We start from the raw sequence: 27,245 nt of genomic DNA on the forward strand, positions 1-27,245 counted from the left end.
TGTTTCTTTTTTTTTAATTTCGCCTTGTTGGCCGCTCCCCCGTGCACGGTTTCTGTACCGAAGATATGTCCTTTGTTTCTTTATAATTATCTTCCCCACCTCTTTTGTGACACAAGAGTTGTTTTCTGTTTTAGAAGACTGAGTACCAGATAAAACGGGTTTGTCAAAAAGGGCATGAACATTGAATTTAAAGATTTTTTGGAAGTTATCAATGCTTATTTCATCTGCCAGCTCTAATAAAGAAGGAAATGTGCCAATTTATCCATTATATTGTCACGGGTGGTGACCAAAAACAATAGATGAACAGGAAGAAATAAACGTTTAATGTGGCGAACTTGTGCCAAAAATAAAAGAAAATAGAAAGATAACAACAGAGCGTCGCGGGCGTCGAAGTCGGCGAAACCGCAGGATCGAGCGCTGGGGCGAGACTGACTCGACAAGGTCGCGGGCGGCCTCTTATCTAGAGTGCGCCGCTATCTCGAAGATTCGGCGAAAGCGGTTCGAGCGTCGCGTGATCGGGGCGAGAATGAACACGCACTTTCTAGAAAACAAAAGCAGGGATAAATGATAGAAGTTACGTGCGGTACATGAATAAACGGGAACTTTCTGGAGGACCGTGACCGAGCGTTGCTTTCTCAGCCTTGCGCGCGGCATTACTCCCCCCTTTAAAAGTGCATCGCCCCGATGCAGTGTAAAACAAATCAAAATAAAAAAGAACGATAAACTAAAGAGTCTTTTGGAGCACAAAAGGTCCATAGTCCTATCGAGCGTAGTACGGCTTCAGGCGCACGACGTGGACGACCTCAGGTCGTGGTGGGCGGCGTGACGATGTTCGTGTTCCGTCGGGCATCACCTCGTAGTTCAGCTCGCCGAGGCGACGAAGTACCTTGTATGGTCCAAAGTACCGTTTCAGCAGTTTCTCACTGAGGCCGCGGCGACGGATGGGCGTCCATACCCACACCCTATCTCCGGGCTGGAAGTGGACGTCCCTGCGACGAAGGTTGTAGCGGCCGGCGTCGACGCGTTGCTGGTCTTGAATCAGGAGTCGGGCGAGCTGGCGAACTTCTTCGGCGCGTTGAGCAACCGCCTGGGCGTCGTCGCTCTCGTTGTCAGATGGCTCATGGGGCAGCATGGCGTCCAGCATGGTCGTTACCTTCCGACCATGTACCAGCTGGAAAGGGGTGAATCCAGTGGTCTCTTGAACCGCCGTATTGTAGGCGAACGTGACGTAGGGCAGCACCTCGTCCCACGTCTTGTGCTCTACGTCGACGTACATAGAGATCATATCGGCGATTGTCTTGTTGAGTCGCTCGGTCAGTCCGTTGGTCTGCGGGTGGTATGCAGTGGTTCGACGATGGCCGGTGCCACTGAGACGAAGGATCTCTTGCGTCAGCTGGGCCATGAACGAAGACCCGCGATCTGTAATCAGAACCTCGGGAGCGCCGTGCCGGAGGACGATGGACTCAATGAAAAACTTGGCGACTTCCACAGCAGTCCCTGAAGGAAGAGCTTTCGTTTCGGCGTACCGCGTGAGATAATCTGTGGCGACGATGATCCAGCGGTTCCCCGACGTCGAAGGCGGAAAAGGACCAAGTAAATCCATTCCGATCTGCTGGAAGGGTGTAGTTGGAGGAGAAATGGGCTGCAGAAGTCCGGCCGGCCTCGTCGGCGGTTTCTTGCGTCGCTGACACTCGTGGCATGATCGTGTGTATAGGTGGACGGTCTTGGGGAGCTTCGGCCAGTAATACTTTTCACGAATACGGGCCAGTGTCCGGCTGTAACCAAGGTGTCCGGATGTCGGGTCGTCGTGGCAGGCTTGGAAGATCTCCTCTCGAAGGTCACTCGGGATTACCAGCAACCAAGGTGCTGGTAATCCCGAGTTGCCGAAGTTCTCTTTGTAGAGTACACCTTGTCGGATGGCGAAGGTCGGCAGTACTCGTGAGAAGACACGTGGCACGGTACTCCTGCCCCCTTCCAGGTGCTCGATTAATGCGCGCAGCTCAGGATCGTCCCGTTGACGTCGTGCCATATCGTCGGTGTTCACTGCTCCTAGAAAGCACTCGTCGTCATTGTCGTCGCTGCAGCCGGAAGGGGTTTCGACGGGGGCTCTGGACAGGCAGTCGGCGTCGCTGTGCTTGCGGCCTGACTTATAGACCACTGTCATGTTGAACTCTTGTAGTCGAAGACTCCATCGAGCGAGGCGTCCTGACGGGTCCTTCAGCTTCGCAAGCCAGCAGAGCGAGTGGTGGTCCGTGACTACACGGAACGGGCTGCCGTACAAGTACGGACGAAACTTCGTTATTGCCCAGACGACCGCAAGGCATTCTTTCTCAGTTGTGGAGTAATTTTTCTCCGCCTTGGACAATGTCCGACTTGCGTAGGCGATGACTCGCTCGATGCCTTCTTGCACTTGGACTAGTACTGCGCCCAGTCCCGCGTTACTTGCGTCCGTGTGAATTTCTGTTTCCGCATCCTGGTCGAAATGTCCAAGCACAGGAGGAGTCTGGAGTCGTCGTTTCAGTTCGTCGAATGCCTGCTGTTGCTCCTCGGCCCATTCGAACTTCTTGGCGTCCTTCGTGAGATTCGCAAGTGGTGCGGAAATCCTTGCGAAATCCCGAACGAAGCGTCGATAATATGCACAAAGTCCAAGGAATCTTCGCACGGCCTTCTTATCTGTCGGCGCTGGAAATGCCGCGACGGCGCGAGTCTTCTCGGGGTCTGGGCGGACGCCTTCGTTACTAACCACGTGGCCAAGGAACTTCAGTTCGTCATAGGCGAACCGGCACTTTGACGGCTTGAGTGTGAGTCCGGCGGTCTGAATGGCGTGAAGAACAGCTCGGAGTCGTCTCAAGTGCTCGTCGAAGTCAGCTGAAAATACTACGACGTCGTCAAGGTAGACGAGACAACTCTGCCACTTCAGCCCTGCCAGTACGGTGTCCATGACACGCTGGAAAGTTGCTGGCGCTGTGCATAGTCCGAAGGGCATCACCTTGAACTCGTACAGTCCATCCGGCGTGACGAAGGCTGTCTTCTCTCGGTCCCGTTCGTCGACCTCGATTTGCCAGTAGCCGCTCTTCAGGTCCATCGATGAAAAGTATCGAGAGTGGCGCAGCCGGTCTAGAGTGTCGTCGATGCGGGGGAGTGGGTAGACGTCTTTCTTCGTAACCGTGTTGAGCTGCCGGTAGTCCACGCAGAACCGAAGAGTTCCGTCCTTCTTCTTAACCAGCACGACTGGAGAGGCCCATGGACTGCTTGAAGGTTGGATTATGTCGTCATTCAGCATCTCTTGAACTTGCTGATGGATCACCTCCCTTTCCTTAGCGGAGACTCTGTACGGCGATCGATGCACAGGGCGCGCGTCGTCCTCAGTAACGATGCGGTGCTTGGCAACCGCGGTCTGGCGCACCTTCGACGACGTCGCAAAGCAGTCGCGGTATTCGGCGAGGAGGTTAACCAGCTGACGCCGTTCAGGGTCCGGAAGCTTAGGGTCAATGTCGAGCTGCGCTGGCGACGTACTGTCTTGCTGGGGCGGCGAGGATTCGTCAGTGATCGCAGTGATTTCGGCGGGGTTTCGGAGTTTCTCGACGTGGCCCACGGCTGCACCTTTCGTGAGGTGTTGCGTTTCGTTTCGGAAGTTCGTCACGAGGGCCACAGTCCGCCCATCCTGAAGTTCAGCTACTCCCCTTGCGACGCCTATGCCTCTTCCCAGGAGCAATTGGAGGCTTCCCTCGAGAAGAACTTCGCCACATGAAGCTTCATCGATCCCGACAAGTACGAAAACACTCGACCGCGGTGGTAGGTTTACGTGGTTTGCGAGGACTCGGACCGTCGCTTCGGGTTCCTCCGCTGGTGGAGCAGGTTTTCGTAGCGTCAGCCGGTTTTTTCCGAGGTCGATGACGGCGCCATACTCGCAGAGAAAGTCCATTCCGAGGATAACGTCCCTCGAACAGTCTTGCAGAACGACGAACTTGACAGGGCACGTTTCACCGTGGATCTCGACGCGAGCAGTGCATCTCCCGACTGGTGTGATGAGATGTCCTCCGGCGGTTCGTATTTGGGGTCCTTCCCACGGCGTCATGACTTTTCGAAGGCGGCGGGAGAGCCTCCCACTCAAGACTGAGTAGTCTGCTCCGGTGTCCACGAGTGCCGATGCGTCGTGACCGTCGATGAGGACGTTTAGGTTGTTGGACACCGTTGCAGGGGCGTCGTAGCGATGCGTGGCGTCGGGAGAGTGGGAGCGCTCCGGCGTTCTTGGAGGCTCTTTACGTCGGTCGTCTTCGGCAACTCCACCTCCAGGGGTTGCCGCGCCTAGTTTCCCCGGCGAGGAGCGAGGGGCGACAGGCTTTCACGTCGGGGTCGGTGCATCGGCGAGGCTGGACGTCGTGGCGACGGTGACCGGAACTCTCGGCGGGACGCTGGCTCAGGGGACTGAGGTCGTCGCAGGTACTCGTCGATTTCCCGAGGGCGTTCACCATAACGTGGCCGCGGGTCGTTCGGGTGGAACCCGCGCAACCCGAGTCGTCGGTACGGGCATCGGCGGTAAGTGTGGTCTGCTTCCCCGCAGTGGAAGCACAGGGGTCGTCGATCGGGCGTCCTCCACACGTCTGTTTTTCTGGGTGCGGGCTGTTCCGGACGGACGTACGGGACGCGCTCTTCTTGTCGTCGGAGATAGTGTGGCGTTGGGGCGTCTCGTCGAGGTGGCGCCGCGGCTTGGCGGGGAGCTTGCGGCGGTCGTCGGGCTATGGCAGCGTAGCTCAACGTCGGTTCCTCCGGTGCCACCGTGGTGACGGGAACCTCTGGTTGGAGCGCCCGTTGTACTTCTTCGCGCACAGCCTCGGCAACGGAGAGTGTCGCTAGACGACTTGCGGCTGGCAGCAACTGGCGGAGTTCCTCCCGGACGACCTCCCGGATAATTTCGCGGATGTCCGTACCAGGAGCGTTCTCGCCGCCAAGCAGCGCGGTTGCAGCGACACTTGGATGTCGCTGGTAGTGGGAAGCGCGCGCTTGGAGGGCGCGCTCGATGTTTGTCGCCTCGGTGACGAAGGCTTCGACGGTGCCCGGCGGGTTGCGCACGAGGCCTCCAAAGATGTCGTCTCTCACCCCGCGCATGAGGACCCGCAGCTTCTTGTCGTCTGTGGCTCGTGGGTCGGCACGGGCGCTCAGGCGGAGGACATCTTCTACGAAGCTTGTGACGCTTTCGTCGGGGCCCTGCGTTCGAATTCGGAGGAGATCTTCTGCCTTCTCCCGTCGGTGTAGGGTGGCGAACGTTCGCTGCAACTCGGCCACACAGATGTCCCACGACGTAAGCGAAGCCTCGTGATTCTCGAACCAATGCCTCGCAGTACCCTCCAGCGAAAAGTAGAGGTTCTGGAGGCACTGCTCCGCAGTCCATCCGTTGTGCCGCGCCACACGCTCGTAGTGCTTGATCCAGTCTTCGACATCCTCATGGATCTCGCCGTGGAAGGGAGTCGGCGTACGGGGAGCGGCGGGCAGGTAGACGACGGCAGGAGCGGCGGGGGTCGGCGACTGGTCGGCCATCGTCGGCTTCGTTGGCTGCTTGGTCCTGGGCGGCAGAAGTCCGAATTCCGGGTGTAGGCCTTGGGTGCGACGACTGAACCGGATCTCGGTAGTGCCTTCGTCGGTTCTTCGTGGGCTTGGCGTCGGACTTGCACTGCGAACCCTCGGAGGGGAACGCTGCACGGGCATGCGTTACCCCGCACCTCCACCAATATGTCACGGGTGGTGACCAAAAACAATAGATGAACAGGAAGAAATAAACGTTTAATGTGGCGAACTTGTGCCAAAAATAAAAGAAAATAGAAAGATAACAACAGAGCGTCGCGGGCGTCGAAGTCGGCGAAACCGCAGGATCGAGCGCTGGGGCGAGACTGACTCGACAAGGTCGCGGGCGGCCTCTTATCTAGAGTGCGCCGCTATCTCGAAGATTCGGCGAAAGCGGTTCGAGCGTCGCGTGATCGGGGCGAGAATGAACACGCACTTTCTAGAAAACAAAAGCAGGGATAAATGATAGAAGTTACGTGCGGTACATGAATAAACGGGAACTTTCTGGAGGACCGTGACCGAGCGTTGCTTTCTCAGCCTTGCGCGCGGCAATATTGTCATAGTTTCCCTTATAATAATAAAACACTCTCCTTCATTCAAAGTTCGTTTTCGGCGAGAGTGAATGGACCCAAGTCGTTGTCACAATATTGCGGTCCGAAGTGCCAGGAATCACAGACATTATCAATGGCACCCGGAAAGTTACACAGTCATAAGTCTAAAATGTTTGAAAATCAAGTTCCCTCCGGTAAAATACTGCGTTAGTTCAAACATTTCGACAATACCCTATTGAAAACGGCCAATATGAACTCGGCTTATTGGAAATATTGTATTCCAATGAAGATGATGGAAACCAATAAAAACTGATTGTTATCCGATTAACCCAATGCGTACGATAAGAATTCATATCGGAGCACAATATCCCGATATAGTATGCGGTTATTGGTATACAACAGGATATTGGAGCACAATATCCCGATATAACTTCCGGTTATTGGTATACAACACGATATCAGAGCACAATACCTCGATATAATACATGGTTATTGGAATAGAATACGACATCGCGTGCATATTGGTGACCGACATAGACATACTGTACGGCCACACGATACATAAATATCGGTCGTCGATCATGGGACCAAAGGAGAATACAATATGATATCGCGTGCATATATCTCAGAACGCGGATACCAAGTTACCAACATGAATTACGTTGGCATATCCACACGGCAATACGCGAGAAACATATTGGGTGTGGACCCACACATAACATAAACGTTCTGCGTTGCGAACACATTAACATTGATCGACAGTGCAAGTATGTACAGCTGTTAGTACGGCACACAGTACACACAGCCTCGCGCGCTTGAAACTAGACAACCACCAAACCATTCAGAATAACTAGCCGGAACACCCGCCGCGACCTACCTTTTGATGAGAAAGCCCAATAACGACGTGCTCATTGGAGTGATCGTTTTCCAAAAAAATTTTATTGCAGTTGTAATGCAACAAAAGTTGATCGCCAAACGATAAATACAACGTACCGGGATACAATTCGATGTTGCAACACAACATCGCAATACAACAAGAAACTATCGGTGTTGGGACACAACCACAACATCGAATACGATATTAATACGAAGTTACCGACGGTGAGGAACACAATCGAACGCGATACGTGACAATGTCGGTTCGCACGATAAATAATGAGGGTGTATAGGTTTGACAGGTCACGTGCATGTAGTTGCTTCTTACGCGCACATTTATCGATATTGACCCACCTTTCTGGGTGATCCTACGTGGTACACAAACTCCACGACGACATGCGAGCACATTTCACCCACCACTTCTCGTCGCCTGTTTCGAGAGATTCCCTCAGTGTACAAAAAACGACGTGAAAAATACGTGCATTTGCGCCATCAAACGATGCGTTACAGCCTCGTTTTTCGAGAAGATAGTTTCCATCGCCAACCCGCGCGCGCGCGCCCAAGCTCGCGCTCCGGAAGCAGTTTGAACTTCGAACTGTTCGAACTTCGAAAGGAGCGTGCCCGCGACGCCAGCGAGCCGGCTTGCTGCCGAGCCAGCAGAGCGGCCGAGAGAGCTGAGAGAGCCCTCAAGCCGAGCATGCGCAGTGCCCAGCGGCGGGCGTCGGTTGCGCCACAGTGAATAAGCATACAGTGGTCCCACTCAAGGCGACTTCCGGTAATCGGGCGTTAGGCAGCGCCCCTCACCACATATCGCGAACTAAACACTTTTTGTTTCAGATTTTTTATTACAGTAGCCTTGTAAAATTAAATGTTATAAAACAAAGTTATTACACCAGTGATGCTAATTTTTAAAAATATAAGAGTCCCTCTTTTTTCGGGAATGAATAAAAGAATGTTTGACCTAAAACCGTTACACGGTTACCCAGGGTTACGGCCAATGAAAGGTGTCGAGGCGCCGGGCTAGGGGCTGCTGCGAAAATTGCGGAGTACAGACGGTGCAAATGCTTTTTTTGGCGTTTAAATTAGAATCATTCGAAGCTGGGAATAAAGCGCCCGCTGAGAGGCTGGTAAGTTTTCTATTTGAAGTATTTTTGCTACAAAATAGCAGAATGTTATATATTATACTTCGCTTTTCTGAAAGTCATCGTTTCCGTGACAAATACCGCTGAGGAACTCGCCGTTACACAGACTCGAATGCATTAAATTCAAACAATATACTGGTGAATTATAAACATGTGCATATTGAGCTTTGTAAGGTGCTGATTTCCCTCCTTGCATCGATGAAGCTAGTGCCGAATTGCCTTTCTATTCGGAATCATGAACAACAAAGTAACAGCGGCTTTGCACACGTAGAGAGAGGCTCGAAACTGATGCACCCTAAACGAAGATGAAGAAATCGCTGAACGCTCTCCCGCTTCGCCAGTTTCGATTTAGAATTTACTGATCGTGTTCATTTTAATGTGTTCTCAAGTGCTGCTCCTGAAATAAGTGCACCCAACTAGTGCAAACATGTAATCGTCCTGCTAGGTACAAACCATATTTCAGATCGTGCTAAAAAAAATAAAAAAAAGCTATTTTTGGGGAATTAACGCTGCGTTAAAAACGCCACTACGTCTGCTTGTCAATCAGTGATCGGGAAAAAAATTAAATGTCCATATCAGCTGAAAAAAAATTAAAAAAAAATAAAAGAGGAGAACAATCTTGAGTCGAAGTTGGCAAGGAAGCTCCCGTCTTTGCAATCTCCGTTCCCATGACTTGTTCCTCAGTCCTCGCGACCTTACCAAATAATCGTTCAATAGGTGCTCAAATTATGAAGAGTGTGTTACGCAGACAGTTCGTCTAGGCGAGACAAGGATATACTTTTATTGGGATCGGTTTCGCAGAAAGGGAGTTCTCAACGCTAAGATAATAATCTGATACGGAAAAGATCTTGGGGCGTCAACACGGTGACACGCTCGGGAAGGAAGAGACCGGAAAGAGATAAGCTGAGCAACTCCAGACTTGCTTGAACTTGTCCAAACTATAAGCAGGAGACGAGCGGGATTCGAAACGGTCTAATGCTTAGCTAATCCGCCCAAATTCGCGTCTGGAGGACGCAGACTGATATCACTGATACCGACGGCATCGCGGCCTGGGCTAAAGAAGGAAAGCCTTTTGGGTTAAAAAAAAAGGGAGGCGCCACAACTGTTTACATAACAAAAGCCCGAACGACCACGGCCTTGTTCGAAATCGTGGGACGATGTGTTTGAGGCAGTCACACGCTCAGCTGACCCGCCGCGGAGAGTGTCGTCTGCACTTGGAGGAATGGGTCGCAAAGGGATGCCGCATTTGTCTATCCCGAAAAAAGATGGGAGTCGCGAGGATCTAGGCGAAGGTCACAAAGCACGCTCATGTTTACCTAGCTGAGTCTAAGCAGTTGATACTATATAAAAGGAGAAACACAAGTGAGGAGGACCATTGCACCGCTGTTCCAGCTGTGCGGCGTTGTGCTTCGAGCGCTGGCATGCAAAATGAAACGTTGCTTTCTATGTGGTGCAGATGCAGAAGGGTTCCTACACCTATTTCCGGAAGACCCCGAACGGTAAGTGAATAACTGTTCTATATATTTTCTCCTGTTTTACATGGCATTGCTGAAATCGGTTTACTATGATAGCTTCAATTTCTTCTTTTTGTAAAGAACAAAGGAAACAACTGTTCTTTTTTTCTTCTTTTGTGTAAGGAGACAAATACGTTGCAAGATATGCGCGTGCGTCTGCTTTCAATTTCGGTTTTGCCCTAATACCACGCCTGTTTTAATTATAGCCTTCCGTAATTGGGGTCAACCTTTCTTAAAGTGAATCGCCAATTCCGATGCCGCAGCATTCAAATTTTCACACCATAAAGCGAGAGTTTTCTTTTTATCATGTAAATAGGGCGACCTACAACCAGTTTCCTCAGGCTGCGTGCGTCGTTTTATCGGCACTTTCACCACTGATTTTCGCGTGATAAATTTCCGCAAAAATTGGAAACTAGTACAGAGATATAACTCCCCATCACGAAATTTTTTATAACCGAACAATTCCTGAAAGTGGCACTTCGCAAAATTCGCGATATATTGACCCCGCAAGAATGTGCTGACCGCAAGTATTTTATATATTTAGGAGGAAATTTGTTTCTAAAAACGATTTAGGTGAGCAGTGCTCCGTGTGAATGTTGTGGAAGCATGCATTCATATAGTAACTATGCCAGCCTTGTCCTCTAATTACTTCTGTACAGTGTACGGCATGCAATGCAGTGATTGAAGGGATCGAAGACTGCAGTATGCCTGCAGTCTTGCTATTATCAAAGCCAGGCTTTTGGCTAGCTTTAACTCTTGTTGTAGCTACATGTACAACTAACAGAGGATGTGCGGGATGCAGTTGAGAATGAAGCCTCCACTGCCACTACTCCATTTAAAAATGTGCACTAAAGCAATCGTCTGTGCTTTATTCTCAAAGAAAAACCTTTAATACCTGTAGGCAGCGGCTGTGGCTTCAGCCTATCGGCAGTACCTCTCTGCAAGCTGTAAAACCCCGCACGCTGCACACAAACTACAGGCTTTGCAGCGAGCATTTTCAAGATAAAGACTTCACGAGCACTGTGAAAAGATGGTTGAACAAGTTTTCAGTACCAAGTCTGAGGTAAGCATGACAACGAAATTGTGGGTGTCTCCACCACAAGAGGCATCATTTGTCTAATTAGATACCCTATTGAAAAATCCACCAGCCCGGGTCTGGTGTGTTTCTGACGTTTACATCAGAGCGGAAATTCAGACACGGGTCTTGGCGTGTTCTGGTGTCCTGGTGTGTTCTAGTGTCTTGACGTGTTCTATTGTCTTGACGTGTTCTAGTGTCTTGACGTGTTCTAGTGTCTTGGCGTGTTCTGATGTGGTCCGGCCGACCTACTGTCTTCTGGGGTAACCTGGTCATGCATGCACAATATAATTCAGATGCAGAAAGGACTGCTGATGACAACAGCTAGCAAATTGTGCAAAAAGAATGGTATTTTTTTCCAGGTTTAGGTGTTCATTCTGCCATGAAACAAAACCACAAAGACAAAGAGAATGGAACTTTCTATTTATTTTTTTCCAACATGCACCACTCGCAAACATTCTCATGCAGACTGGGCTGTCCATGGCTCTTTTCTTCCATGCCACTTTTGCCAGCACATCTGGATGGCTAAGATGATGGCTTCGGCAAGTCGGTATTGCATGATAAAACCTGCAGTGCATAAAAAGAAATACACGAGCAGTTATTATAAAAAACCTTAAAATAATAAAATCACAACTACAACAGTAAAGAAGAGGTTATGTCGTGTCGAGCCTGATAATCAGTCAATTTATCACTCGGCCCGCCATCCCACGTTCTATCTGATTTCGCCTACCTGTGGGCAACATAATACAGTCAAACCTGACTATATCAAACTCTCAAAAAACCGTCTACCACTTTGATATAGCGGGCAATTCTCTATAGAAGTTTTAATGAATTTACAACGAACAAGCACGCCACATTTAGAAAAGTTGTTCACGCTCGAAGGGGCATCTGTATATCATGAGGGACGCCGACTGCAGTTATATAGTGGCCGCTTCTTCGTTTACCGGCTCACCCTCTCCCCGCACAAGACTTTTTTTTACTCCTGGGCGGCCGACACGGCTGCTCAAAAGAAAAAAAGCCAGCTTTCTCTGCAAGCTGGCTCTCCCCCAAGGATGATTATCAAGCAGGGGGAAAGCCAGCTTGCAGAGTTAAACAGCGCTCTTGGCAGATCGGTGCAACGCTGCAATTTTCGTTCGATGTAATTGCATTTTTCGCTATGCATTTTCATTGCAGCTACCAGTCCATTTACAAATAGTTTAAGGGCACAAAGTAAGTCCTATACTCCCCATGCATTTGAGGCCATGTTGAGGAACAGTTTTCTCGGTGACTATTAGGAGTATTTCTGTAATGCATATATCATTTTGTTCGAAATATTGTTTTATTCACTGAACTAGAATTATGTGAACCAATCTAAATAAGTTTTTTTTTAAATTTATCCTAGTACTGAAATTTTAGTTTTTTTTTCATCTATTAAAAACTTTCTAACTCAAAAACTGCTAGGTGCACATTTTTAATTTTAGTTCAGTATTTTTAAACACCCATGTATGTGGTAGGAATAAAAAATCAACCCTCTATAATGTCAGGTTAAGGAAAAAATGGTACCTATGTACTAAAAACACTGTTTTGAGATAATTGAGTTTAAAGTAAATAAACTGGTGAATAACGAAATTCTATTGGCACCAACAGCCTTACAGTCATTTTTTCAATAGCCGCCAGCTTGAAAGGCATTGCTAAAGTCATATCTTCGCCTTTAGGCTTATCGCCTTGCTTGCCGGGCCTCTTTTGTGACCTGCCATGTCGCTTGGTCCGTAAAGTATATTAGAGTGATGTGAACTTCCCTCAGCCACTTGATGGCTTTCCAAACAGGGTTCCATCCACAAAACTTCAAAACATTGGCGTGTGCAATGCTGCCACCATTGAAAAAAGGAGCAGCATTCAATTGCGCCATTTTGTCGTTATGAAAACACAAACACTTGAATGTACACACGCTACACACCTGGGAAAAACGTGCACAGCGTCTCGTGATTGTCTTGGTTGAAAAAAAGCTATGCAATAGTTGCAAAATAATTTTTTTTTAGATTATCTGTTACTGGACAAGCTTTTAGGTCTTGTGTTGATTTTGTTTTGTTGGAGAATTCATCGACAAACAGGGAGTGTATCCCAAAAGGAGGCGTAGTCACCTGCTACTTGCTTTCGGAAGAAGTGATTTTCAGCCCGAAATATAGCTTTCTAAAAACACTGGGACAATGGAAAATGTGCAGAAAGAACTAAACTTTTCAAATTGCGAAAAAAACAAAAATAATTTTTTTTATTTTTCAATTTTATCTTACCATGTGCCCTTAAATTAACCGGGTTCGATAATATCAGGTTTGACTGCAGATCGAACATCGTGGCCTCGCTCCCAGTGAGCAAAGAAAGCGCTGCACCCCAAGTGGCATTTCTCCTGCTCTGTCCACATTCACCTTGTCTGACCTCTTAGTGCGTCTCACTGTACATGTGTGCTGCACAAGGCAAAATCAACAATAGGTTCATAAAAATCTCAAATCATAGTAAATAATAACTCACACTATACAAACATTATGTCTGCCATTAAAGTTGCGACGAGTCACACGCTGCTCATCTACAGTGTGTGACTCGTCGCAACTTTAATGGCAGACCAACTACACGCTGTATAAATATCCCCATAACCAAATTTTTTTTTTGTTCAGAGCTAAGCACAGCAACCACAACAGATGCTGTGCCCTTCCAGGTTGATCAGAAATACCCACCTGGTGTGGTACGGGGCTGTTTTCCCACCACACCCTCCTAGAGGAGACGCCTGCAGGCTTGCCCTGACACACCCTTGTCGAAGAGCTCCGCAGGCTCCCATAGTGATCGGCTGACCATTCCGAGAGAGCGGCCAGGAGTGGCAGCCTTTTCGACGGCAGGTGTAAAGGCTGCCTCTCGCATTTTGATGCCAGGTCCAAGATGAATCTGCAGTGAGTAACACTGTCAAGAAAATGCACAAAAAGTGGAGAAATACAGGCAACACAAATGGACTCTCCACTTTCGTCTGCCATCAGGTTCCTGCTTTGTTTCACTGAAATGCTGAACTGTAGAAATATATAAAAAAATGAAATAAATTAAAGGGGCACTCTCTAGTATTCCAGGATGGCCTATTTATGTTCCTAACTCAACCTATGTGCTCTAACATCCCACAAGTCCAAAACTTACAATCATGTGTGGCCTATTTCACTATTAAAAAATGTGATCAAAGATAGCGAATGCGGTTGAACCGAATCAAGGCGAATAGGGTGGAACGGCGAAAGACACTTGTCAGTCAATTGCAAGCGAGGGCCTCTTGTGCAGACGAACAGGACTGGTTGACCGCTTGACCGGACGTGAAGCTATCACTTGTGATTCTCTGATTAGCCCCGTTCGTTCCTCACCTATATTCGGCCGGGTTCAGTGCCGCCATTTGTATATCTGAGATTCACTATTTTTATCACATTTTTATTAGTGAACTAAGCTGCACATGATTTAAACTTAAATATTTGGGATGCTTAGAGCACATGGAATGTGTTACGGCCATAAATAGGCCGTCCTAGAAAGCTCCCGAGCGCCCCTTTAAGAGAAGTAATTTCAGCTTTGGAATATGCATGAAGAAAGGAGGTCCATTATTGCTGTACACGTCAAATACTAATAATGATATAAAAAAATTGTTTCATGAAAGCTTGACTTTAGTGAACCATTTGACAATTTTTAAATTTGACATCGCCAAGTATGAAGGAAGAATACTGCTGTGCACTCGCATGTTTTGTACAAATATTTGCAACCTCAAGCAGCCGAGCAATGCAAAAAAAAAAACAAAAAAAAAACCTTTGGCTCCACTTCATGACAAGACATGAAAAAGAAAACACGAATGAGTGTGCTATTACCAAAGCTCACTACCTTTCCTTTCTGTGTTCCGAAATAGGCATCAATATGTCTCACTAGTCAGCTGCTTATCAGCTGACAAAGAGGACGTGTTTTCCAGAGCTCCTGCGAAGCTAAGCAATATTTGGTGTATTTAGTTTAGTTGCGAGTGTGTTTATGGGTACTAGAAAGCACTTTTTCAAGTAGCGATAGGATAGGCTTGCTTGTTGGATCTGCTTCATTGGTGGTGTTGCGCGGGCACAGCCCATTGGGGTTGATCCTCCAGGTTCACCACCCTGCTGTAAAGCCTTTCTGCTCTAACTCTGGTGGTTTTATGATGGAGCAGAAAGCAGTTTTTAAAGTAGCGATAGGATAGTTGGGTTACAGCAGGCTTTTTAGGTAGGGTCACAAGACCAAACCACCTGCACATTTGAAACTTTTGGCGGGCTAGTTGGTTTTGTGGACAGACACGTTACCCAGGCTTTTTTGGTTTTGGTGCGATATTTTTCCTGGGGTTGCGCTGTGCGTCCGTAGGCAATGGTGAATATGCGAAGAAAGCAAAATGCGCAGGCTAATGTAAAAGGGGGACCCGATGTAGAATCTGAGGAGTGTGGCAGTTGGTGCTGCAAGATGGAGTTGGAGCTCAAAACTGTAGCAGAATCCGAAGAGAGAAACTTTACCTGTCGGAGTTGCGAGAAGGTAGAACTTGGTTTTGGGAGAATAGGAAGGGAATGGGCGGATACGGTTCAGGAGTCGAAGTGGGAGATACGGGTAGAGCGGGAGAAGCGGGTTCAGCTCGAGGCGCAGGTCGGAGATATGAATAAGAGGGTCGAAGCGGATGCGGTGGAGATGACCAGGGAATGGGAAAGTAAGGTAGGGAGCGTGGCGGCAGAGCTGAGACGATAACAGGAACAGGGAGCCGAGGTTGAGCGACAGGATTCTGAAGTTTTCCAGCTGAACGTAGAAGTAAAAACCGAGGAGTGGAGAAAAAGAGACATACACTGCTGGACTATCAACCATTTACTGAAATTCTTCCTTTTCCTTTTCATCTACCCTCATGAATTAAACTATTTATTTATTTACTGGAATTTTTTTCTTTTTTCTTTTTCATCTACCCTCATGAATTAAACGAATGAGATCCCTGGGGTAACTTCTTCTTCTGTATGACATTTGGTGGCTAGCGCGGCTAGCGTTCACATCTTCCTGACTTGGTTCCCCACTTGGGGCGCTCCCAGAAGATACAGTTTTTCTTTCGAAAATAGCGTTATGGAGGCAGCAGTGTATGTCTCTTTTTCTCCACTCCTCGGTTTTTACTTCTACGTTCAGCTGGAAACCTTCAGAATCATGTCATACCAACCGGCTCAGCTCCAGGCAGTTGAGCGACAGGTAGGGGAGCTTAGGGGAAGAGTGGAAGGCGGAGTTGGAAGAGCATAAGAAGAAGTATGAGGAGATGGTGCAGCAACTGACAGGAGTAGTTAATAAGAAAAAGGGTGAAGTGGCAGAGAAGACGGCGAGGGGGGGGGGGCAGACAAAGGGGGCCAGTTAAATAGTGACGAGGTGATTGACTGTGTAGGAAAGGAGCCTGCACAGCTGTATAGTACTGCAGTACAGCAGGGCTTGAGAAAGGCAGCAGAACTTGAGGCAGAGAAAGCACAGATAGCTGGAGGGGGTGAAGACAGGCAGTCGGGGGTTAAGAGGGTGCTGGTGGTAGGAGACTCATACATAACAAGGGTTAAGGAGGGGCTGCTGGACAGGGTGAAAGGGGATGGGAGGGTAACCGTATGGCTCAGTCAGGAAAGTGCATGGTAGATGCTATGGCCAAAGCGAAGGTGGAGGTGTGGAAAAACAGGGAAGGAGAGAACCTAGTGTTTGTACACGGAGGACTAAATGATGTGTTAAAGGGACGGAGCCAGAACCTCGCAAGGAAGATAGAGTTGGGGTTACGTAAGCTGAGGGGTCTGGGGACAGTCTTTGCAGATAGAGAAGCGGGTGGTGGAAGCTAACCCGAGGTCTGGGGACAGTCTTTGCAGATAGAGAAGCGGGTGGTGGAAGCTAACCGGGGGATAAGGGGGTTGAGCCGACGATTTGAGTATGGAGTAATGAAAGTAAACAGGGCGGTGCACGAAGCTCGCTCCGACCCTTTTACAATGGGCATCCAGTACAGTGGAACCACTGGGAGCACGGTAGGCGATAGGATTGGATGTCACATCATACATTTTTTGCGGAGCCCCGGAGCCCTGGGGGCGCCGGTGTAAATGAGGGCCAAAATGTAGATACAGGGGGGAGGGTTTGGGAGGGTGAGAGGAAGCCTTGCAGGACTAGGAAAAAGAAACAGCTTTCATAAACATGCAGGAGGGCAGGAACAGAATAAAGTGGGAGGAGATTGAGGAGCGATTAGAAAGCAACTACTTTGCAGTGTATGGATTAGCAGAAACACATCTGAGGGATATGGAAGAACCACCATACATACTGGGATATCATTGAATGGGATGCAACCGGGCGAATGAGGAACACAAGGGAGGCGGATTAGGGGTGTTAGTTAAGGTTCAGGAATGGGAAAGGGAACGAGAGGGCTGCAGGGAACACATGTGGGTCAAAGGCAATATTGGGTGTTCGGACACAATCCTGGGTTTTGTTTATCTAAAAACAGGGAGTGATGCAGGGGAGGAAATTGCAGAACACTTGACATGTTTATTAGGAGACGTTAAGGAAATTGGCACTAGCAAGGAAATAATTATCTTGGGGGACGTGAATGGATATTTGGAAGACTTTGATGGACATACAGATACAACAGGGAGGATGTTAGAGGCGTTCTGCAAAGGTTAATGGGTTAACATTAATGGGTTAATGGGTTAACGCTCAGGTGAAATGTGATGGAAAAATAGCATGAGAAAGAAAGAACTCGCACTCGACTATTGACAACTGTTTAATGTCGCGTAAAATATACAACAGATTAGGAGGTATGTAGGTCTAAAGTCTGGGGAGCGACCATAAGAGAATCAAAATCCGATTTCGCACAATAAAGCCAGAAATGCAAAATCAAAAACAAGAGGGTAGGAATAACTTAATTGTTAAACAGTTACAAGAGGCATCTAAGCAGATCGAGAACATTGTATCCAAGCAACCGGAAAGAGAATGGACATATGAAGACTAAGTGTTTTCAAAAGAGAGTTAGAGAAATATTGAATCAAACAAGGATGAAGAAAACTAAAACGCAAGCTCAAAAGCTGGTGGGATAAAGAGGTTAAGGCAGCAATATTGAGACGCCAAGCGGCATCTAAAGAACACAGATGGGCAAAGAAAAAGGGGGCCACACTAGCCGAAGTAGCGACAAAATGGGAGGAATTTCAGGAAAGAAAGCAGGCGACATTAGCATTAATACAGGCCAAAATTGGGAGAGCAGGGGTCCAGTGGATGATAGAGATAAGCCAAAAGGATAGGAATGCGGCAAAAAGATTCTGGGAACACATCAGTGCACAGGAAAAATAACCGAGGCGTACCAGCAGGCACTAACAACAAAGGAAGGGACAAAGGTAGAAGGGGATGAGGCAGGAGAATACATTAGACATACAATCGAAGCAGTATTTTCGGAGTTCGAATCAAATCAGGTCGTAGGGAATGGTAGCGTCTACACAACACACGTGGAGGATCATAGTGAGGAAGAGGAAAGGACCACAGAGGAATGGGAAGAAAGTAGAAGTAAAGGTTCTGGCTGGCACTGAAACAGGTCCAGACGGCATACCAATAAGATTGATAAAAGTTCTAGGCAAAACAAGCAAATTGAAACTAAGGCAGGTGATTGACCAGATACTTATGGAAGGGAGGTACCCAGTGGACTGGAAATTGAGCAGGATGAGATTATTATATAAGGGCAAGGGAGAAAAAGACAGTGTCAAATGATACCGACCAATCACAGTAACTTCAGAAATATACAGATGAGCTATGCAAATTGTAAAAAGAAGAATGGAAGAATGGGCAAAGAGAAAACAGATTCTGGGGGAGCTTCAAAATGGTTTCAGGAAAGGTAGACGACTGGATGAAAATTTATTCATAATCACTCAGTGCATAGAGATAGCAATGACAACTCAAAGGCCATTATGGGTAGCATTTTTAAACATCAAAGGGGCATATGACAATGTGAATCAGGAAAAAACCTGGAACCAATTGAAGGGATATGGGCTAGAGGGAACCATGGTTAAGTTTCTAGAATGGGTTTATACGGAGAATAGGGGTGATTATAACATGGGAAGCCGAAACTACAAGACCAGCAGCAATAAAAAGATATCTCAGACAGGTTTGGCCATTGTCTCCCCTGCTCTTTATGATATACCTCAGTGAGATGGGAAAAAGTTAGAACAGTGCAACCTAGGTTTTGATCTGACTAACATGAAGGAAGGACATAAAATAAATCAAATATTGCCACGGTTAATGTATCAGACGACATTGAACTAGTATCAGAAAGTCGTGACATAATACGGGAACTCATCAGGATTTGCAGCAGAGAAGGGGACAATTTAAGACTAAAATTAGTAATGACAAGTCGGGTATAATCGCAGTCGGTTATAAAGACGAGAAGGGGGGACCCCTTGAGATAGAGGACACATTGATAGAACACACAGAAAAGTACAAATATCTGGGAATATGGTTAAGTGAAGGAAGACAGTGTCTAAAAGACCATGAAGATATTGTAATAAAGAGGGGGAAACGAGATTCAGCTGTAATGAAACACAGGGCACTATGGAACTATAATAGATGTGAAGTCGTTAGGGGTGTAAGGAAGGGAGTCATGGTGCCAAGACTGTGATTTGGGAATACGGTATTGTGTATGAGGTAAGAAATCCAGGCAGGTTTAGAGATAGAGCAAAGGAGTGTGGGTGGGTTGGCATTGGGGGCACATGGGAATACTACAAATGAGGGAGTAGAGGGGGACATGGGTTGGGCATCCTTCGAGTAGAGAGGCGATAAGTAAAGTTAAATTTGAAATAAGACTATGTGAAATTGAGGAGACACGGTGGGCAGCGAAAGTGTACAAGTAACTATATATAAAAAGTCTAAACACTAGGTGGACAAACCGAACCCACAAGCTGAGATTTAAATACATTCAACGAGATGGAGCCGATCAGAGCATATGCGAAGAAAAGGGAGTAAAGGAAACAGAAAGGAAATTGTGGGAAGAGAGAATGCAGGGGAAATCAGCTTTAACAATATACAGTGCATAAAAACAAAAAAATAAAGAAGGAACAGTTGTATGATAATTCAGCGGGGAGCTCTTTGTTGTTTGAAGCAAGAACGGGGGTGCTACGAACGAGAACGTAAAGGGCTAAATTCCAGGAAGTGGACGCTCTGTGCGACGTATGTAACCGCGAAAGGGAAACTATCGAACATGTAATTTCAAGGCGCACGGGGCTTCGTCCCACCCCCTTTAGCAGATAACTACGGATTTGGAGGGGGCACTGGATTTTCCGGATATGAATGGACAAATGGATAGAGAAAAAATTGCGGTAACTAAGAGGAGATTGGAAGATTGGTGGAAAAGATCTAGGGAAGGATAAACAAAATGATATAAATAAGCAATATAATCACTTTAAAAAGGGGGGTGGGGTTGTGTTAGAACAAAATGTATACAATTTAAAACAAAAAAGAAGGGATGACGAAATGTAAGGCTAGGTGGCACAAGCTGCCGCCCGTTACAAAGGGTATAGCCCTCACCATCCATTCATACTCTGTCTTCTTTGCTAGTCTATAGTAGTGAAGCGGGCTAGCTTACTAACCCCTGGATAGGTATTATTGGCACTGCTAAACTGTAATTTGTGGGACACGGCTATCAGATAGCACTGATGTCACTGCCATCTGCATGTACACTTTTTCAAAGATAGTTCACCTGCTTGTCCTAAGGCAAGACTTAAGTATGTTCTTTTATTTATATTTTTAGAAGGAAAATAGGAATGAAACGAGCATAATTTTATGGATATTTAGGATGCTCAGAGCCTGTCGAATGAGTTATCACCAAGAACAGACAATCTGAGAAACATCTTTAGTGCACCTTTAAGTCAGTACCTGTTTACCTTTTTGTGTGCCTGCCTGTTTGTGTCCTTGTTTTTTGTGCCATTAGTCTGTTCTCCTGAACAAGTCAACGAAGTGAAAACAATAGACAAAATGTCTTGTAGGCCCAGATACGTACCTCACCATCTTGGACAGCAAAGAGAGGTGACCAAGAGGAGGCCACGGCCTCACCAGGTGGAGCAGCCACTGCAGCACCTAGGATAGCAAATTAAAGGTTAGAACGACGAGTAACATCAAGGTCTTGATTTGTTTATACGCTAGGACATACTGTAGCTGTAATAAAGAAAAATATAGCCGCACAACATATTCAATATGACGTGCAATGCAGTATAAATGAAGCACAATATTCCTTCACAACGTCAATCTAGCCCTATGCTCAGGAGCTATGTTAGTCAAAACATTGAACCCCATTTCTTTGTTGTAGTAATAGCAGGAAGCATGCATATTCCCAAACAAAATGTGCGCTACAGCTGCTAATAGGGTGAGATTTCAGCAATGCATGCCCTCAATATGTTTCGTAATTTCACTCCACCAGTAAATCACTTTCACTTCTTTTAGGATTTTCAGACCATTAGCAAATTGCTTTAACTTGATTTATGACGATGCAAACCTGTAGAGGTAGTGTCAGCTCTTTCTTGCGGTGTTTTTAGTAAGGTGACACTAGGGCTGTGGTCACTACCATTAAGGTGGTATTGTTGCTTATGATGTTGCCACAGCCAGGCTGCGTGATGCACTAAATAAATGAACACTACCTTTTGAAATCACGCCTTTAAGATAGTATTTATTCATGCGGAATACTGGCAACCTTACCAACTCTCTTTGTTGCAACTACTCGCCTGTCAGGTAAGCAATGACTGTATCGTGCTACGCTGCATAAAGAAGTAATGAAATGAAGTCTTCCGGGTTTGTCATCAACCATTTGTTGAGTTAAAAGTTTGGCTATAGTAGTATGACAGTGTTCTCCTGCCCCTAAAAAAGCGACTTTTGATCCCTCTGCTCCTGTGTGCAAAGAGGGTGAAACACTATTTTCTTAACGGTAGAAGGGCCTAAAGCATGTGAGTAACAGTACTGGGCAGAGCCTCTCCTGAACAATCAATTGACTTGCTCCACTAAATTGAGATTGTCACTACCTGCAACTACATTATCAGCAGGTCAGATTGCAAATACATAATTAGATTTGAGCCCACCAGCACTGTCATCCTGTCAGTAAATTAATATCTGCTTTTATACAGATGAAAAACAAATTAAGATTTGCAACGTACAATCGGAGGCGTCTTGGGCAACGATTCAGAAGAATCTCGATAATACAAATCTCTCCCCCCTTTCCACTCCACCCACTCCCCTCACTTTAAGTGACCCAAATATTAACCGGCAATGCAATTTGTCACTACGTATTGCGCCATCTAGAGGCTGCAAAATAAAAGACTGGGTAGGCCAGGACAGCCCGGATCGCAAGGACTGCAGGCGGGTGCATTTAGAAACCAAGTGTGAATGTGGCATTTTGGATCGGCGTCAGCCTTTTTGGGAACCGTTCTTCTTAAAAGTAAGTCCCGGCTTCACGTCTCCATGAACCCAGCGGGCTTCTGTAGCATCTTGCCTACTCCTATAGGAGTAGGTGAGATGCCACAGGAACCCGCTGGGGTTCGATAGGGTTCCCCCCAAAAATAAATGTCACTACTGCTGCGTGAAAGACTGTCACAGTCACGAAGGCGACTCAAGCGTTAAACTATACCGCTTCCCCTCGAGATCTTCGGAAGTGACACGACAACAGAAGTGGATCACTGCAGTGTGATGCATCAGATAAGTAAATTCTCCAGTAATTGTTACTGTTAAAGTGAACGAAAATAGATGTGCAGGCTTGGAAAGTGGTCTGACGAACTTGTTTTGCAGACTACTCAGCAAAATCAAAATTTTATACAAGTTGTTCTACGAGTCACTATAGTCCGTTGCAACCTAAGAACGAAGGGCGACGGTAAGACGGGTCGGGGAGGAGGAAGCAGGCGGAACGCTGGAGAATAGAGGGGAAAACCTCCTTCTCTCTTTAGCGTTTTGCCTGCTTCCTCCTCCCCGGCCCGTCTTACCCTCGCCCTTCGCTCTTAGGTTGCAACAGACTATAGACACCACATAGGGAAATAGAATAGGAACAATTGGGCCGATTGTTGCTTCGCTGTGACGTCCAGAATCAGGCGATCAGGCCTTCAAGAAGCGAGAGGCCCGTCCCGGCAGTCGTAGTTGTATGTGCGCATAGCCGTTCGGCACACGCGCGGTCGTAACCAAAACCTTCTAAACCTCCGAGTTCTCAAATAGTAAATTTTCGCAGCTTTGTTTGTTTCGGCAACAAATTTTAACGCTGAATCTGGTAACAAATGTGACGGCATGCAGAAAACAGGATGCGTAAGTTTTTCTTTAGAAAAAGCTCAAGTGAAGCGTAAATATCCTTCTCACATGTGCACTTTGTTGCCTGTCACCTTTTCACACCAGGCTTGCATATCACAGTACAGCCATTGTAACGTGCATACTGTTCTCTAGCATGCAGAGTATGTTTCTAATTACTCACATTTTCTAGCCGGGGGCGAGCGCGAGGAAACAGGAAGAGCGTGCCGCACCAGGCTGGGGCCGCCCAGGAACGATGGAGCCGTTCTGGCGGGTCTGGCTCATGGCGACTCCTGGAGCGTTCCACCAGCGAGGTTCAGATCAGGACCGGCGGAAACGGCGAGCCCTGGCCACACCGACCTAGGCATAGACGATCTCGGAGTGGTTCCGCAGCGAGACTCGGGCTCTGATAGCCCGGAACAGCTTGCCTACGCAGCGCTGGCGTGAGGAGGACGATCCGCAGGCCTGGACACGGACAGTGACTGCCAGCTCTGAATGACGGGCGACAACCCGGCTCGGCGGGCCGCAGTGCAGGCTCTCGAAGACGGACAACTGGGAAGTATAGTAAACCGATTCGCAATCTTCTCGTTGTATTGTGTCACTCCCTCGGAGACGAGCGAAGCACATGCCGATCGCGCGGCGATTATTACAGAGAGACCCCACAAGTGGTGAAGACAACTCAAACTGGTGTCCAAATGACAACTCTAGAATATGCTTGCCGGCTAGCAATGCTGGGTAACAAAGACTTTCGAACTGATAGCCGCCCGGAAATTTTTCTTCTGTAAAGCTATACATTCAGGCTCGAATCGTTCACTGAAAATAAAGCTACAAGTGTCTCAGCAGACCTAATAATGCGAAATCCCCACATGGTAATGCAGCAAGCACAAAAAGAAACAAGGAAATATCCTTAATCCTTACCTTTTCTCCCACGACCGTTTTTTCCTTCGCGCTCAGCAGCTCGCTGGCGGGGCAAATTGCCCAGTGTGCACAGACGCCGCCGACGATTCCTAGCACTTCTAGCAACACCAAAGTTTTCCTTTCGTTTTTATTTTTATTAACCCTTTTAGGCACTTTAAAAAATATTTGTGTATTTTTTGGACACATTCAATATAAAAATAGTGTTTTTGGGACCCAAAGCAATACTCATGCAAAATGTTTAACGTATCTTAGGAAATACGTGTTTCGGTTTCGCGGTCTCGAGTTTTCGCCGCGAGGGCTTTCCAGATACTCCGTCGCTCCGTCGGCTGCGATGTGCATGGCAGCGCCCAAGATGCGTATCGTCCACGCCGTGCTACGCACTTTGACCTGCTGTTACAGAGGTAAGCCGTACTTTGCTCTGAAATATGCTAATTTTGAATTTTTACAAGTTCTGGATTCCATAGCGCTGACGTATTTTACCCTGAAACGTATGAAGGTCGGGGGAAAAAAAAGTACATATTAGATATGCGAAGGCTCTTTCACATGCTCTGATTCTCGCCCGAAATCGGTGCGATTTCTAGTTTATGTGCGATTAAAATCGCAGTCGCACTGTCGCAGCGGCTCTGCAACTGGTTTCCACCAAGTTGGTATTTTGCCGCAGAGCCGGTGCGATCGCTTTCTCGTCAATCAGCTGCTTATTAGCCAGCTTTCATCCGCGAAAATAAATGTAGTCACATAAAAGCTTCTGATTTAATGCTTCGTTATTATAAATTTCTGGTTACATATTGCATTCCTAAAACATGTATGCTTATTAAGACGTTTTTGTTGTATTTTAGACAAAGTGAAACACGTCGCGTCCGTGTCCGAAGCGCCAGCCGCTCCGACAGAAATCGCGCGGTTGTTGGAGCATGTGAAACCAAACATTGCGATCGCACTCCTGCGTCGGCTGTCGCACCGATTTTTTTTTTTCGCACAGTCGCTGCATGTGAAACTGTCTTAAGAGAGGAGTCGCATAGTAGCTCTGTGATTTCTGTGGTGTTCCGTTCCGTGCTTAGATTTGGCAGTGTTTCAGTAGTTTACTTTAGGGGCGGGCGTTCACTCTGAATTTTACATACCTGTGAACGAGGAATCGGCTGTAATTGTCGGGAGAACGCATCCTGTTTGGCATGGTTTAGTACATCCCTGTTTTCTGGTAGAATTTGACGTGGTGCTCTTTTCTGTTAGGCTTCGTATTCTACTGCTGCCCGAAGAAAATTCCATCGGGATCTTTCTACCAGACATGGTGTCGCGATCGTCCCTGTGTGGTTTTGATTCCAGAAAGTGGAACAGTGTCTGGTGCGGGACCTAGTGATAGTGAAGTGAGGGACAGTGACGAGGAGAACTTGCCAACGAAGGGCCTAACAACAGAACTTGCAAGCGATAACGAAACTGAAGGCAGAACGCCCGCCTGTCCATTTCTGTCAACGTCAAGAAAGAAGCAAAAGTCACCGCCGCAAGTTTTTGACTGGGGAAAAGAAGACCGGTGTTTTCTGGAGCCTGCGGAACCCATGTTTACGGCCTCTGATGATGTCAAATGCCGACTGAAATATTTTCAAGTTGTCATTGATGACAAGCTGCTGACGATTGTTGACGAGACAAACCTGTATTCTTTCTATCAGGCTATTGCATATAGGTAAACGTTTGTTACACTGTGCCAACATGCTTACGCAAAGTACATATTATTTGAAGTGAATCGTTGCATCGCCCCTTCAATTAAGCACCTTATAAAATCAAATGTGGTGTTTTAGCTCTGTACATCTTATTTAATTTTACTAGAAAACAGGTTTTCATTCAACACCATACATATATCCGTAATGTGTGCGCACCAGAGCACCCTGGTGTGCATGTCAGGCCAGTTTAGTGTGCCTTGGTGTGGACATTAGACCAGTCTGGTGTGGCGTAGTGTGCACATCAAGCCATTCTGGTGTGCTGTGTTGTGCACATCAGACCAGCCTGGTGTTTTTTGATGTGCACATCAGACCACACTAGGATGATGTGATGGGCACACCAAACCAGCCTAACGTGTTCTGGTGGGGACAACAGAACACGTTAGGCTGGTCTGATGTGCGCACCAGAACACACCAGGCCGGTCTGTTGTTCACGTCAGAAAACACTAGGACACACCAAACCGGTCCGTTGGATTTTTCACTAGGGTACCTGCCACCAATACAAATTGTAAGGTGCCCTGATGTTAAGCTTTAATTCTGAGGCTATGCATAAAAAAGTATTGAAAGGGAAGAGCGCTTATTTGGCTGTTACTGATTTTTTTCATTAACTGGAGAGTACTTGCTCACATTGGGAACCGAACCATGTCTTAGCTGTTCGCAGTTGTCATTTCACTGACACTGGTTAAACATACTGTCTTTTCTTTTTTCAGGCTGACTACTCCAGAGGGGAGACACAGCACTTTCCCTCCATGCCTGGTTCTGAGCCAGGTCCTTCACAGCAGCACGCGACGACATCGAGCCAGCTTCTTCCATGGCAAGTTGCGTTCCGTTTTGATCTTTTCTGTAATAAGGGTTAAAGAAGGAAAAGAGGTTCACGTGTACCTGCCTCGCATTGTGTGTGCTGGATGATCTAAGTGTTCTCCTAGGACTTATATCACCTTCTCCATATGCAGCTCGCCATGTTCGTCTGCAGAACCACTCAGCCAAGCGCCAGACTCCTTTAAACCAAGCCCGTCACTTCAGCATGCGACGACATCGAGCCAGCCCCTTCCATGGCAAGTTGTGCTTTGTTTTGATGTAAACTCCTCTCTATTGGGGGGAGGAAAAGAGGTGCACAGGTACCTGCCTCAAATTGTTTGTGCTGAATGATATAGGTGTTTTCCTAGGGCTTATTTCACCTTCTCCATATGCAGCTCGCCATGTCCATCTGTGGAACCCCTCGGCCAAGCGCCACCCTCCTATGAGCCAAGCCAGCTGCTACAGCACGCGACGACATCGAGCCAGCTCCTCCAACGGTAAGTTGTGCTCTGTTTTGATCCGCGTTCCCTTCCGATCAGGTTTAAAGAAAGAGAAGAGGTGCACGAGTCCGTATTGTTTCGTCCACACTCGCTTCATCGAGAGCATGTTTTGTGGAAAACTTGTTTCTTTGACAGCACGCTTAGAGATTGACAGCAGGCTTAGAGAAATTTCGTTGCACGTGAGGAATATCGCGTCGCATGTGCATCACTGGGACCCGCGTTAGTCTGCTGGCTACCTGTACACGGCGCTTTGTGGCGGCAGACAGGCAGCTTGTTAGAGAAGTAGCTAGTTCAAGCTGTCAATGTAACAAACTTTCAATGAGACAAACTGCC

Source organism: Ixodes scapularis, unplaced genomic scaffold (assembly GCF_016920785.2).
Source record: "Ixodes scapularis isolate PalLabHiFi unplaced genomic scaffold, ASM1692078v2 PGA_scaffold4__175_contigs__length_147842914, whole genome shotgun sequence".
NCBI lineage: Eukaryota > Metazoa > Arthropoda > Arachnida > Ixodida > Ixodidae > Ixodes > Ixodes scapularis.